The sequence below is a fragment of the Aquarana catesbeiana genome, linkage group LG11, assembly GCF_042186555.1.
Source record: "Aquarana catesbeiana isolate 2022-GZ linkage group LG11, ASM4218655v1, whole genome shotgun sequence".
Classification (NCBI taxonomy): Eukaryota; Metazoa; Chordata; class Amphibia; order Anura; family Ranidae; genus Aquarana; species Aquarana catesbeiana.
This window is the reverse complement of record NC_133334.1, coordinates 43,923,344-43,940,156: the sequence shown is the minus strand read 5'-3', so window position 1 is coordinate 43,940,156 and position 16,813 is coordinate 43,923,344. Positions and strand designations below refer to the sequence as shown.

At 43.2% G+C, this 16,813-nt stretch overlaps 1 long non-coding RNA gene across 3 annotated transcripts in view; it reads right to left on the bottom strand.

The window, feature by feature from the left end:
• LOC141111979 (uncharacterized) overlaps positions 1-16,813 on the bottom strand; it is a 178,975-nt gene that overhangs the window by 149,102 nt on the left and 13,060 nt on the right. For all 3 annotated transcript variants that reach the window (XR_012236489.1, XR_012236490.1, XR_012236488.1), the window contains exon 2: positions 12,546-12,745. This is a non-coding gene — a long non-coding RNA (uncharacterized lncRNA). The remainder of the gene's footprint in view (positions 1-12,545; positions 12,746-16,813) is intronic.

Sequence of the window (16,813 nt, the reverse complement as noted above, 5' to 3'; positions counted from 1 at the left end):
TGTATGAAAAAGGGACATGGTTTTAGTTTTTGCATCATCAATCACAATCAGAAATTAGTACTCCCAACTAACATCTAGTTAACATCATTGATTGGACAAGCAGAAATATTTAGAGGAATGCTATACCTGGCTCAATCTGGGCTCCTCCACATGTGGCCTGGAAGGCCCAGGTTGGGCGTCAGAAGCCTCAGCCGGGGGGGAAGGAAGCGTGGAAGGAAGACTGGAGAGTGATGACCTGGGTTCAGTCTGGCCTGCCAGAAAATGCAGCCTGTCGTAGTACAACATCCTGGGGACATAGATGTCATCTGCTGCTCCGTATCTCTGTGAATCCAGGACTTTATTGCGCTCCCTCAGATATGTGCTCCTCAGGCCACCAATGAAAATCTTTAAATAAGTGATGTCTGCCGTGGGGATCACCTGCTTCACAATTTCACACAATTGCTCCAGTGCTGCCTTCCTCTTTGCTTGGTTCTTGTAATGGGGGTGTTTAATCTCCTACAGACAGGGCAGCTCCCTTAGCATCTCTATGAAGACTGAAATGAAGTCCTGATCTTTCAGTACCATATCCATGTTCACTGCAAGTCACAACACAAGACAAAGCCTAATGTCACACCAAACTCTCCTAATCTTGTTACAATATAGGCCTCAATCTATAGAAGCAGTATAGGCCCAAGTTTGTCTCTTACCTTCGTTCTTACGATCGCCGCGTTCAATGCTCCTTCCTCCGCTCACAGATCAAACGTAATATGCACGCGTGTTACGCTTTATATACACTGCGCATGCGTGTAACTCCGCCCGCCCCTGACGTTCTTTCTAGTGTATTCCCCGCCCCTTTTCGTTCGGCGCAGTGGGGGAAGAGCATGATGGCGGACATACAGCAGGTGCGGGCTAATTGTAGCAACGAGGAGGAGGAGGAGGAGGAAAGGGCGGATCCAGGCACGTCCCGATCCAGAAGGAGATGTTTTAAGGCCACAAATATGTCGTTTGGGGAGATGTTGGAGATGGTCGACATCATGAGGAAGTCCGACTATGACGGAAAATATGGGCCTTACCCCAACCCCAACATCCGAAAGGCCAAAATCATTGGTAAAGTGGTCAGGAGTCTAGAGCGGAATTTCGGGGTACGAAGGTCTAAAGATCAGCTCAGGAAGCGGTGGTCGGACCTGAAGTTGAGAGAGCCAGAGCAGTACCGAAAGATCCGGAGAGTGCTGCAAAAAAGTAAGTAGTTGTGCTGTGTTCCTATTCTTTCTGTCTTTATTACGTTCGTTCTGCTCCATATGCTTTGATTAGTTGTAACGTTTCCAAAGGTCAACTTTAATGTTCATGGGCACATTATTCGTTCGTATCAAACATTTTTCTTTCGGCCTCTAGAACACCATTGTTTAGGCCATATGCATTTTCACACATTTTTGGGGGCCTACTTGGATGCCAAATATTTGTTTGTGTAGATGGGTTTGTTACTAGAATGAAATGCAAACTAGATTGTGTGTAAGGAGAGGACACTGAGCAGCTGTTTTCACATCTGGACACTGGAGCACTAGTGTGGGACACAAGAACAACATTTTTATTAGGGGGCCACACAGGTGCTCCAGTGTATACTATAGGGGGGTCTCCATCTGTGAAGCTTGTACCAAACAGGTAAAGTATTGCAGCTTGACAAAGGGCAATAAAAAATATACATCTTGGAACTCGGCTAAAATAGACAATTGTACCCCACTTCCAAGCAATGTTTCCTATTTCTATAGTTCTGCCATCAAATATCTGTGTGCTAAGTATACCATTTTTGTTTTACATAGGGGAGAAAAGACTCGGACACCCCTCATCCCAGGAGACCAGAGACCCCCCTCTCTGGAAGAAGGGGAAATACCAACCCAAGAAGCTGAGCAGGAGGAAGAAGAAGACGTGGTGGAGATTGGCACCACAACAGGTGAGTGTCTGCGACCACAGACTCAGGTAAAAGAGATGGCTGGTGGCAGATTTTTGAGACCTTTTTTTTTGTTCTTTATCTCTTTTTAGGTGATCGTGATGTGAGGGATCCAGAACGCTTTACATCTGAAAGTGCCCAGATACTGATCGGGGAGATCATGGGGTGTAATCTCCAATTGCAAAACATCCAGCAACAAATCAGTGATGTTATTAAAAAAAATAATAACATCATTGATGTTTTGGGGCGAATTTAAACCCCACAAAATCACCTGTTTTATCGTACCAAACTTTTTTCAATGTTTAGAAAAGCCAAATTTGGAGGATGCACACAGTGTGCCAACATGTGCTATCTGCCATCACGGGAGATCAATGGACGCGTTTTGGGGGGGCAACCCCTTCCTCAATTATAAAGTAGCGTTGAGGAAGGGCTTGCTCCCACCAAACACGTCCCTTGATCCCCCCTGATGGCAGATAGCACATGTGGACATTTGTAAATTGGTGTGCATCTTCCAAATTTGGCTTTTCCAGGGGTGATTTCCCCCCATCTGAACGCTATATCAAACCCAGTTCCTAAATACTGATGTCTGATATAGCCTTCAGGTTTTACCTAATGTGAACTTTGTAAGTTCAAGTTTTTTGGCTTTCTTGTTGGTTTTACACAGGCCTGTTTTAGCTGAAATGGATATTTTGATTTTTCATAATGCTACTGCAAACATTGTTATACAACAAACATGTTGGTTTGTTTTCAAAACCTTTGGGAAATGCACATGTGATTGTGCAGGTATAAAAAAGTGCCTTACTCAAGAATGTGTGGATTATTGTCTCAACACTACAACACTTTTGGGGTGATGTAATTTTTGTTTTACGCACAAATGGGGGTTATTTCCTAAGGGCAAATCCTCTTTGCACTACAAGTGCAGGTTCAGTGCAGTTGCAAGTGCACTTGTAGTGAAATGTGTTTTTGCATTTAGGAAGTACCAGCCAACACTGTTTTTTATAAGGTTACCCAATCACGACATTTTCTGCACTCAACACATTTCTGTCAGGGTCAGCTAAAACAAACACAAGCAGTAAATGTCCACCAAGAATTTCTTTTGGTTGTTTTTTATTTGAAAAAGGTGTCACATATTGTCTGGCATATTGATAGCCCCCCTACCCGCAAAGAACTCCAGGTATCGTAACCGGACATCACGGGCATTCAGGGAGGGCAAGCCAGGACGGCCGCTTTCAAGTGCCGTCATTGTTGATGTATTTGGGATTCCGGCCTCAGGCCCAACTGAGCCAGCATAGTTGGCTGAATGTTTTCGTAGAAAATTATGGAGAACACAGCAGGCAAGTATTATATGGTTCAGTTTATACTCCGCTATATGGATGGGTGTCATAAATAATCGGAACCGGCTGGCCAGGATTCCAAATGTGTTCTCCACCACTCTTCGGGCTCTGGCCAGCCGGTAATTAAAAACCCTCTGTTCCGGGGTGAGGGTCCTCATCGGGAATGGCCGCATCAGGTGGTCCCCCAGCGCAAATGCTTCATCAGCAACGAACACAAATGGGAGACCTTCAACATTGTCCTCTGGAGGTGGCAAGTCCAAGCTGCCATTCTGGAGACGCTGTAGAACTCCGTCTGGGCGATCACTCCACCATCGGACATCCGGCCATTCTTCCCCACGTCCACATACAAGAAGTCGTAATTAGCCGACACCACCGCCAACATCACTATACTATTAAACCCCTTGTAATTATAATAGTACGACCCCGAGTTGGGTGGTGGGACGATGTGTACGTGTTTCCCATCAATTGCCCCTCCGCAGTTAGGAAAGTCCCACCGCTGGGCAAAGTGGGAGGCCACAGTCTGCCATTCCTGTGGCGTGGAAGGAAACTGTTGAGGAAAAAACAATAAACATTACTATTTTTTCACAGAAACCTGGAAAGCAGATTAGACACAAACATTATGGGTCAACCTCCAGATAGCATTTATTAAGGGGAATTTAACAACAACAAAGTATAAGGTACACCTATCATATTTCCCCCCCCCCCTCTCATGGGCCATTTCTAACATTATAGGGGGGGGAACTCTTGGACAGGTAACCCTCTTCACTTCATTGAGAGATGAATGCCTAAATACAGGGTATTACTTGGAACAGCCCCTCCTTAGTTACACTATTGTCAGCCCACTGGACAGGTAAGAAGTGTCATAATACAAAGATATAAATACACACTGTACACATTTGAGCACATTTGGACATTCTGCTATTACCTATCAAGATCATAATAGGATACAAGAACTTTAAACAGTACCATTGGAAAGTATACAGGCAGGCCCTTGCATTACATGCTTTGGGGAATTCATCCATAAATCTGAGCACTAAAGAGATGGGTATAGTGTGTATGGGTTTGGCAAAGTCAGCAGATAGATGATTGAGGATAGAGAATTGGGATCAGCTGACTTAGCAGTTGGGGGAGGGAGGGTTACAAAAAATTTGGGGACACCACAAAAAAAAGCCTCTGGCCCTCTGCCTGAATTTAAATAAAAAATAACATTTCAAAACATTTTAGGGGGTGTTTGGGGTAAAGCACTACTATGGAGCTGATAAAATACATTGTTAAGTGACTACATGAGGTGAATATAGGGCAGGAGACACCATGCTGGGGAGGTTATTGAAGGGCAAATATGTATGAAGGACCTAAAATAATAATTACATAAAAATCCAGCATGCATGAGGACAAAGGGGACATTCACAGCATAATACAATCATGGTAATTAGGGAATGAGGAAAGAAATACAATACATTATCAAACATTAAATACAATAAAATGTGATATAAAAGGATAAAAATCTTACCTTCATATACTCCTTCTGCAGGACCTGTATGATGGCAGAACAGGTCTCTGGGATAATGATCCCCAGAGCCTGGGGGGAGATGCCTGTCGAGAACTTGAGGTCCTGCAGGCTTCTCCCTGTGGCCAAATACCGCAAGGTAGCGACCAACCTCTGCTCCGGAGTGATGGCTTGCCTCATGCAGGTATCCTGCCTGCTGATATAGGGGGTCAGCGAAGCCAACAGACGGTGAAATACGGGGTCCGTCATCCTGAGAAAGTTCCTGAAATCATCAGGATTATTCTCACGGATCTCACGGAGCAAAGGCATATAACAGAACTGGTCACGCTGAAGCAACCAATTCTTGGTCCATGAACTCCTCCCCACCCTGTTCATGGACTGGACTTGTGTCAAGGTCAGGACCCCAACACCAAGCCCCCGCACAGCACGAACTCTACGAGGAGTACGCATACGCAACATGGCTAGAAAACGGTCGGCTGCTCAGAACGAAATAACAGAACGCACTGAAGAACAGCAAGGCCTGTGAAGAGCGACCTGAAAAACAGCAACGAGCGGACAAGATCGCACAGAAAACTCCAATACGAACTGACTGCACGCACTGAAGAGCAGATACAAACCCACAAGCACAAACTGAACGGCAGAAAACGATCTGAAAGCCACGAGTCTGAAAAAGCGCGAATCGTCTCTCACCAAACTTTTACTAACACGAGATTAGCAAAAGGAGCCCAAAGGGTGCCTCGCTTGGTTCTGAACTGGCCTTTTCTAGTCTCGTCGTACGTGCTTGACGTCACCGCATTCTTGGCGATCGGAAATTCCGACAACTTTGTGCGACCGTGTGTAGGCAAAACAAGTTTGAGCCAACATCCGTCGGAAAAAATCCTAGGATTTTGTTGTCGGAATGTACGAACAAAGTCCAACCGTGTGTACGGGGCAAAACACTGCTACCTGCTTTTGCTTATGTCTGTTTATTAATTGTAGGTATGTCTTGCTGAAACAACTCCACCCAAAAACTGGAACACTGCTATCTGCTTTTGCTTATGTCTGTTTATTACTGCACCCACCAACTCCTGCTAATTCTAAATTTGCACACAAAAAAAATCTCCAGGACAATAGGGCATGTCCCTTCATATAAATCCCACTCCCATATTACCTCCCTCACCCTTCTGCTGCTCCTAGCCTCTGGAGATATATCCCCAAACCCTGGGCCCTTCATCATTTAACTTTACTCAACGCACCCATTCCCCCGCACCCTCTGGCAGCAGCTACAATCCACACAATTTAGTTCCCATTTCTCTTCTCCACAAGACCAGACTCCCTTTCTTTTGCGCCCTTTGGAATTCCCACTCTGTCTGTAACAAACTCCTCTCTCTCCATGACCTCTTTATCACTAACTCATTTAACCGACTCGCCATTACCGAAACCTGGCTTCATGAATCTGACACTGCGTCCTCTGCTGCCCTATCCCATGGTGGTCTAATCTGGACTCACTCCTGCAGATCCAGTGTACGTAAGGGAGGGGGTGTCGGAATCTTCTAGCCCCACATAGCGCCTTTCAGGTACTTCACCTACCTCCCTCTTTGTCACTCTTCTCTTTCAAAGCACACTGCATTAGTCTTTTCTCTCCATTTTCTCTAAGGATAGCTATGATCTACAGGCACCCTGGACCGATATCAACCTTTCTTGATGACTTCTCTGCCTGGCTACCCTACTTTCTCTCTTCGGAAATCCCCACAATCATTCTGGGTGACTTCAACTTCCCTATTAATACTAACACTCCTGCCACCTCCAAACTTCTCAGTTTAACCTCCTCCCTTGACCTGAAGCAATAGATACATGCTCCTACTCACTCTGAAGGCAATACCCTTGACCTCGTTTCCTCCCACCTATGCACTCCATGCAACCTCTCCAACTATCCATTCCCTCTCTCTGATCACTACCTTATAGTTTCACTCTCTCCCTCTCCTCCACCTCCTCTCCCTCCAACCACTTAAACGTTACCTGCAGAAACCTACGTCATCTCAACCCTTCTCTTCACTACTCTGCTACCGATGACCTCTATGACAAAATCTCACCCCTATCCTGTATCGACCTAGCCACTTCTGTCTACAACGCTTCACTAATAGCCTCACTGGACTCACTGGCCCCTCTCGCTGTACACAGAATCAGGCCCCGACCCCTTCAACCTTGGCAAACAGATGATACTAGAAGTCTGAAAAACATAGTCGCGCTCATGAGCACTTGTGGCATAAGACTAAGTTTCAGAAAGACTTCAACCAATATGAATCTGCCCTCCAAAAATATAATTCCAGCCTCCTTACTGCCAAGCAGACCTATTTTATCACTCTCACTAACAACTTATCATCCTGTCCCGTCAACTCTTCTCTATATTCAACTCTCTACTTCGTCCTCCACTGCCTCCACCCACTAACTCACTCACTGCCCAGGGGATCGCCAGTTACTTCAAACAGAAGATTGATACAGTTCGCAAGGAGATCTCTACTGTTCAGATACCTTCCACGCTCTACACCTCATGCCCACAGGTACAATCATTACTTCCCTCTTTCAACCCCACCACTATAGGCGAGGTTGCTAAACTACTTGCTTACATCCATCTTACCACCTGCCCTCTGCCCCCTGTTCGCCCCATCTCCTTGCTCCCCTTTTTATCCAAACTCCTTGAACGTCTGGTCTACAACAGACTGAGCGACCACCTTGCTGATAATAGCCTTCTTGATCCCCTTCAATCTGGATTTTGTCCCCAACACTCCACAGAAACTGCTCTTCTAAAACTAACAAACGATCTACTAACAGCCAAAACCAATGGACACTATTCTGTACTCCTATTCTTGGACCTCTCTGCTGCCTTTGATATGGTTGACCACCCCCTTCTCCTCAAAAAACTATGCCATTGGTCTCCGTGACTGTACTCTTCTATGGTTCTCCTCCTACTTATCCAACTGCACCTTTAGCATTACTTACAATTCTATTTCCTCCTCTCACCTACTTTTCTCTGTTGGGGTCCCCAAGGTTCTGTTCTTGGACCTCTCCTATTTTCAATCTACACCTCCTTCCTGGGTCAGCTGATAGCATCCCATGGCTTCCAATACCACCTCTATGCTGACGATGCCCAAATCAATATCTCTACCCCTCAGCTCACTCCCTCTGTCTCCTCATGTATCACTAATTGACTAACAGATATATCAGTTTGGATGTCACACCACTTCCCAAAACTCAATCTATCCAAAACCAAACTTACCATTTTTACTCCCCCATGTGCCCCTTCCCCTGATCTCTCTGTAAAAATTTTTGGCACAACTATAAGCCCATCCCCGCTTTCCAAGGTCCTAGGTGTAGTCCTGAACTCTGAACTCTCCTTTAAGCCCCACGTCCAATCACTGTCCAAATCTTGCCGCCTCAACCTCCGCAACATCTCCAAAATATGCCCTTTTCTAACCAATGACACAACAAAGCTCTTTATATCTTTATTCACTCCCTGGTCATCTCTCGCCTCGACTACTGTAACTCCCTTCTTATTGGCTTACCACTACATAGTCTATCCCCCCTTCAATCCATCATGAATGCTGCTGCCAGACTCATCCACCTTACAAATCACTCTGAGTCTGCTACTCCTCTCTGCCAATGACTCAACTGGCTTCCGCTCACTAAACAAATTAAATTCAAAATACTAACAACTTCTTACAAAGCAAGCCACATCTTAGCCCCCAGCTACATCACTAGCCTAGTCTCTAAATACTAACCTATTCGTTCTCTTCGTTCCTCTCAAGACCTCCTACTCTCTAGCTCCCTCGTCCCCTCCTCCCATGCTTGCCTCCAGGATTTTTCCAGAGCCTCTCCAATCCTATAGAACGCCCTAACCCAATCTGTCCGCTTATCTCCTACTCTATTGGCTTTTAGACGTTTCCTGAAAACACTTACCTTCAGAGAAGCCTATCCTACACACACCTAACAACTGTATTTTCATTTTCTCCATCACCTTATTCCCCACAGCTATTACCTTTTGTTCCACTTGACCCTCCCTTCTAGATTGTTAGCTCTAAAGAGCAGGGCCCTCTGATTCCTCCTGTATTGATTTGTATTGTAACTGTACTGTCTTGCACCCATGTTGTAAAGCGCTGCGTAAACTGTTGGCGCTATATAAATCCTGAATAGTAATAATAATATATCCCTCTAATTTGTGGAAGAAGTGGATGATTCAGCATATTGTTGATTGGCAACTCTACAGGTGCCCTAATGATTGCAGAATTAACCATTTCACTCGCTGTTCTAAGAGAGTACCACCGCTGTTGTTATATGATTATTACATCCTTATCTGTATATTTGATACAAGTTTTTTGATTCATTGATTTATACCGTAGGATGTACTTATAGTAAATATGTTTTGAATTGGGAGTATCTTGGGTTTCATTAGGTAGACCTTGGTTTTTAACTTGTGTCTGTGTGTCTTTGTACTTTCTATGTAATACATTTATTTGTTATACAGTTAGCGGCAAAAGAATCAGATATTTTTCTTTTTAATTATTGTTTTCTATAAGTATCAGCATTTCTGTGGAAGCCCTATAAAAGCAGATATTTTCCCAGAAGTTGTGTCTTAAGGGTTGGAACGTGCAGAGCTGCATATAGGAGATAATTCCAAAAAGAGGAGAGTCTCATGAGAAGTTCTGGATACAGGAATGCAGGAAAGTGAGAAAGTGAAAGAGAGGATATGGTCATGTGCAAAGATGAGGTTGCTTTTGGGATGTTATCTGGGAGTACAGGAAAGAAATGCATGGAATTCTTTGAGTATTTGTCAGTCTGGGGTGGGATTTAGCAGAAAGGAGTAGAATTGTAGGAGTGATAAGTTAATTTGCAAGTTTACATCCCAGTACGGTTACCAGATTTTCAAAATGAAATCTGGGGACACCCTACTGAATATGCTCACTGTTAACTGCACCCACAAAACCAAACTCTCATTTGTAGTTGTTGTATTTATGCCCTCATTTTTAACATGCCCTGAAACAATTGGTTGGCAGACTTTTGGAACAAGAGGCAGACATTTACGATATAAAGACAAAATACCTTGGGCACCATGAGAAGGAGAATGCTGTGCCACTGTGAATTGTGGGTGTGGCCATATTGCAGTAACAGTGGGCAGGGCTTTAGGCCTGGTTCACACCTATGCATTTTTTTGTGCGTTTTCCGTTTTGCAGCAACACATTACAGTCCATTTAACATGGTTTCCTATGGGTCACGTTCACATCTGTGCATTTTATGGAAAGGGCCAGGGACTTTTTTCTGGCCTTTGGTTCCATAGACTTCAGTGGATCAAAAACGTGTATTGAAAAAACGAAAATGGACCTGGAATACGCATAAAATAAAAAAAAAAAGTGCAGCGTTAAATATAAAAAGTGAATATTTACATATCAACATAATAAAGTGCACTCTGCAAATATGTGACTGCCATACATAACCAAATAAAGAAGATTAGGTGACCTGAACAACATCAACTGAATATTGACGTGTCAACATAATAAAGTGTACTGTGCAAAAATATACTTTCATATAAAAAAAAAATTGGAGTGACATTACCAACATTAACTGTATAGTTCAATTGGTGATTGAAAACACTAGTTCATTCACATAAATTTGTGAGAAGAAATCCAAGAGTATGACTTAAGGAGTCACCACGATATGTGCATCCACCACCCAGGAGAGGAGATTGAATACAATTATCATAAGGCAGCATCAACCAAGCGTGAAGTATGAGGCCCCGTTCACACCTATGCGAATTAGATGCGGCTTACACCGCATCCAATTCGCAGGACATTTTAAAATGCATTAATTTGAATGCAGCTGGTCCACATATGTGTGTTGCATTCGCACTGCGCATTGCCCAAAAAGCGTGTGCGTTTTCTGGGCGTTGCGGTGCGAATTACAAGCACATTATCTTCTATGGGAACGCATCTGATTCGCAGATGCATTCCGTTCTGAACACGAATTCTCTCCTTCTCCTCACTACACCTCCCCCCTCTCCCTGCTCACTGATCTGCAGCTACAACGGAGAGGAACCGCTGAATAGCTGTTTTTTATCTTCGCAGAGAAAACGGAGCTGGAATTCGCACCACACATGTGTGAACCCAGCCTTAAGGATCAGGTTGGTAGTCATAAAGATGGTATCCAAAAGTAGGGGCGGCAAAGTTCTCCTCCACAGCCGAACCACTTGTTAAGATACCGATAGCAGCATCCATAAAAAACAGAAGACCTCCACATAGTGTAAAACCGCTTGACTACTTTATTTAAAAAGTAGAAAAGTCACATTAATTTCGGGATGTCAAGCATCAATAAATGTCTCCTTATTGTGATCACAAATGCATAGAAAAATGGGCGCAATGGCATGGAAAGGACTCATCAAACTGACGCGTTTCATCTACAAAGACTTCAACTGGGGTATGAGTCTGAATCCACACATTGCGCAATGATATACATACAGTAATCAATAATAATTACGCAAACCAGTATAAAACATTTCGACATGCGGCCATGTCCATCATGACGTCTGGCTTGCGTTCCACGCCTCTATATGAGATCGAATGATAATAGGAACTAATCCAGAGTGAGGCCCAGACAAAGCCAAGATCTGGCCAATAAGACATATTTTAGTCACGCATTTTAGTCACGCAGCCGTGTCTATCATGACTTCTGGCATGCGCTCCACGCCTGGAAATACATGGCTATAGGATCCCCTGTGAGTCAAGCCTCAACACCAGTACACTCAAATGTCTCGTACACACGATCGGACATTCCGACAACAAAATCCTAGGTTTTTTTCCGACGGATGTTGGCTCAAACTTGTCTTGCATACACACGGTCACAAAAAGTTGGTCGGAAATTCCGAACGTCAAGAACGCGGTGACTTACAACACGTACGACGAGCCGAGAAAAATGAAGTTCTATAGCCAGTGCGGCTCTTCTGCTTGATTCCGAGCATGCGTGGAACATTGTGTGTCGGAATTGTGTACACACGATCGGAATTTATGCAAACAGATTTTGTTGTCAGAAAATTTAAGAACCAGATCTCAAATTTTGTGCAACAGAAATTCTGATGGAGCCTACACTCAGTCGGAAATTTCCGACAAAAGGCTCCCATTGAACATTTTCCGTCGGAAAATCCGACCGTGTGTACGGGGTATTAGTGTGTACCAGGCTTAAGAGTCAGCAGTCTTACTAATCAATGGGGCTCAAAAGGTAGGTGAGGGTGGAGGTTACAGGAAGAGTAAAGATTTGCATTTACCTTTAGCTTCATGCATCCCTGGAACTACTTTCTGATATGTGGTTTGAAGTTTCTACATCATTGGCATCATAGGCGCAATCTGAACTGTCCAGGTTTGTTACAGATTTACCTTACATTATAGGACAAGATACCCCTTAATTATCTATTTTCACCCATTATAAATTACACCTTTTTGGCGCCCTCAGTTGTGAACAAAATTGCATATTTCTAATAGAACTAACTATCATGCATTCATACTTGTAACTGATAATAGTGGATCAATTTGGTGGGTATTTTTTCTCAAAAACAATAAAGACTTTTATGTGTGAAACAGAATGTTGCTGAGTGATGTGAAAACTGCTAAATTATAAAACATATAAATATACCAAAACTTTGATACCTTCTCAGAGTCATGCATGTGTAGAGCAGTAATGTCCCCAAAAAGACAGCCAAAGGGGATAACATACATTTCCATACAAACTTCTCTCTAAAATGGAAAGCAGCGGTGGTTACCTCTTGCATATGATTGCTGCCCTCTGGCTTCTTGTTTCTTCTATTCTTCCATGTCCTAAACAGTTATTTGCCATCTCCAGCTTCCTCCCCGATGCATTGTGTAAAAGAAGCAGAGGCTTAGCCAAATCCATTTACTAACAAAGGGTGTCTCAGAGCAATTGGTGCAAGTGTGCTCCCTGACTGTGTGATTTCAAGTCAGCCTGCCAGACAAGAACAGAATGTAACAATCAACAGATCTGAAAATGTAATATACTTTGCATTTGAGATAAAAGCAATATTACTGAATATGTTTATATTCTAGGGGAAAATAGTTTCATGTACTTGATATCACACCAGGAATTATTGTAAACGTTTCTGGGTACTTAACTTCACACATACAGCTATTCAAACTTGTTCTACTCAAAAAGCAGGTAACGTATGACAATGCACATTACAGTATCTACAAGAAATGCTAATATAGGGTAAGAGCATTTCAATCAGACAAGGAACCGATGTGCTTACAATACAACTTCTGACAACATTTTTTTATCTATTTTTTCCATTCCAGGGAAGGGCTGCAGCCTCTGCCAGGTTTTTATTATTGCTATATGTGTCCCTATTGGGGACATTTTTAGTAGTGATAAAGAAATCAGCATTTAGAAGAAACTATTTACAAAGTAAAAGTAAAGATTTAGAGACAGCCGTGAAGATCCTGACAAGTCAAGTGTTAAATAATATGCTACCTCAACATTTCATATTCCTGATATGTGTCTGCTGTACAATGTATTTGTGGTAAAAAGTATCCTGTTGTCTTTGTATTCGCTCCTTCGTGTGAAATACCTGTTGTTCCTGCCAGTCCCCCTGCTTTCCTATTTCAAACTGATTACAGTAGGCCTTTCTATCCCAATGTGGTCAGTTTTATGGATGTGCTGAGAGCCTGCCAGCCTGCCTGTCCTCCAATGGCCAAGACATCTGCTGACACCCACCAACACACAGCCATTTACTGGGAAGATCAGTGTGCTACTGTTTCTCCACCCCTACCTCTGTAAGCCCCTTATGCAACTGAGCAGAGATATATATATATATATATATATATATATATACAGTGGGGAAAATAATTATTTGACCCCCTGCAGATTTTATAAGTTTGCCCACTTACAAAGAAATGAAGGGTCTATCATTTTTATAATAGGTGTATTGTAAATGATAGAGACATAATATCAACCAAAAATCCAGAAAAAAACCACATGATACAAATGTTATAAATTGAGATGCAGTTCAGTGAGTAAAATAAGTATTTGATCCCCAAGCAAAACATGACTTAGTACGTGGTGGGGAAACCCTTGTTGGCAATAACAGAGGTAAGACGTTTCTTGTACTTGGTTACCAGGTCTGCACATATCTCAGCAGGGATTTTGGTCCACTTTTCTTTACAGATCTTCTCTAAATTCTTAAAGAGGAGGTCCAGCCCAAAAAAAAAGAAAAAGTAAAATACATACATAAAATACTGTAGCTGCTGTCTTTTAATATTAGGGCACTTACTTGTCCAGGGAGACCGCGGTGTCGGTACCCCAGCCGATCTTCGGATCGGCTCCCGGGTGCTGCCGCCGCCATTCCTGGTAAGGGAAGCAGGCATTGAAGCCTTTCGGCTTCACTGCTGGTTCCCTACTGCGCATACGCGTAGCATGCTTCGCTTTCTAATTGGCCTGGCGAAGGAGGAGGGGGGGCCTAACTTCCGGGAGATCGGGCCACGGCCCGTCTCCCAGAAGTGGGGAAGGGGACCTGTCTTAAACGTGTCCCCGTTCCCCCCTGAAATGTGCCAAATGTGACACCGGAGGGGGGGAAGAAGCATATAAGCGGAAGTTCCACTTTTGGGTGGAACTCCACTTTAAGGTTTCTTGGCTGTTGCTTGGCAACTCGAAGTTTCAGCTCCCTCCAAAAAATTTAAGTAGGATTAAGGGCTGGAGACTGGCTAGGCCACTCCATGGCCTTAATGTGCTTCTTCTTGAGACACTCCTTTGATGCCTTGGTAGTATGTTTTGGGTCATTGTCATGCTGGAAGACCCATCCACAAACCCATCTTCAGGGTTCTGGCTGAGGGAAGAAGGTTCTCATCCAAGATTTTACAATACATGGCCCCATCCATTGGCCCCTCAATGCAGCAAAGTCGGCCTGTACCTTTAGCAGAGAAACAGCCCCAAAGCATAAAGTTTCTTGACTGTAGGGATGGTGTTCTTAGGGCCATAGTCAGCATTTTTCTTCCTCCAAACACGGTGAGTTGAGTTAAAGCCAAATAGCTACATTTTGGTCTCATTTAACCACAGTCCTTTCTCCCAAACCTTTTCTGAATCATTTAGATGTTCATTGGCAAACTTCAGATGGGCCTGTACATGTGCTTTCTTGAGGTCTCAAGACCGTGGCCCCAACTGTCTTGAGATCATTCACAACCTCCTCCTATGTAGTTCTGGGCTGATCCCTCACTTTTCCCACCATCATCCTTACCCCATGAGGCGAAATCTTGCATGGAGCTCCAGACCGAGGGCGATTGATGGTTATTTTGTATTTCTTCTATTTGTGAATAATCGTTCCAACAGTTGCCTCCTTCTCACCAAGCTTCTTGCTGATGGTCTTGTAGTCCATTCCGGCCTTGTGCAGGTCTACAATCTTGTTCCTGACGTCCTTTGACAGCTCTTTGGTCTTGCCCATGTTGGTGAGGTTTGAATGGAAGAAAGAGATTCTGTGGACAGGTGTCTTTTTCACACATAAAGAGTTGTCGTTGGGAGCACCTTCTTACATTGACAGGACTAACCTGTGTACCACATGAGGACATACTGTAGCCAGTCTGTGGGAGTCAGAATTATTGTTGGTTGGTAGGGGATCAAATACTTATTTTACTCATTGAACTGCAAAATAATTTATAACATTTCTATCATGTGTTTTTTTCTGGATATTTGGTTGATATTCTGTCTTTATCATTTAAAGTACACTTATGATAAAAAAGTATAGACCCTTTATTTCTTTGTAAGTAGGCAAACTTAAAAAATCTTCAGGGGATCAAATAATTATTTTTCCCCCACTGAATATATACAGTATGTTGTTTTACAAGGGTTCACATATACTTTAAGCTAAGATCTGATATCTTCATCGAGATTTAAACCCCAATCTTGCATATTTGCCATGTAGGATTTCTAAAGACCCTTTCACATGGGGCGGAATCCGTCCAAGTGGATCCACCTGCTCAGCGGGGGAGCTCTCCGCTGATCCCCACTGAGCAGGTGGGTGACAGGTCCGTATCCGCTCTGCTAAGCAGAGCAGACATGGACACAGCTCGCCGTTCTCTATTTGGCGGTTGAATGGAAACAGACTGCATCCTACTTTTCCATCCTATTGTCATCTGATGACAATCCATCTGTTTTTAGCTGACCGGATCAGATGCCGGAGGGTGACATCTGACACATGTCCGCTGACATCCACTGCCTCATAGAGAACAATGGGTGGTCCAATCAGGTCCACCTGAACAACGGACAGGCGGACCTGATTGGTGCACTGGTGTGATAGGGGCCTTAAAACATCTCACATGTGAACTCGTTAAAAATTTGTATTAGCCGCACATCAACGATGACTAGAAACATTGTTTTCTGTTATTATGGAACACTTTATAAGCTTAATCATGACTCCTAGCCTGAAAAGTTTTACTGCACATTACTAGGAGACTGGTTGTATGTCCATAGCTTGCAACAAAACTTTCCAATAACATTCTATAAACGCATTCCAAGGACAACAAAGGTTCAACAAAGTGACTGTAACAACCGGACTTGTTTATTATACTAACATTAGCATATAAGCATTTAATATTGTCATTTAACCATTAGTAAAACATATAATCATTAAAATGTCTTTATCAGCAGCATGGGGAAGGGTTAGAAATATTGAAAAGGCTTTTTACTGCTGTCCAGTCCTATCCACTCCCTGTGATGACTGCACCAACTTGGCAAGAGTAACATATAATTATAAAGAATAGTTACAGTGTAGTATTCCTCATAAGTTTGTGCTGTAAAAAAATGTGTAAAACAAGACACATAAAAAGGAAGCAACAACCTACAATGAGTATAGACTGCCAGCAGAAAATTATCCCCACCCAACTCTCCACATGAAAATGCAGAATGTCTTTTAGATAGCTTCACTTCATAAACTAAAGTATTCAGATCTATGCTGTATCGTAGCTGGACAGCAGTGTGATCAAGTCAAATTCCAGTCAAAGTTTTTCATTTTAATAATTTTTGAGTTTT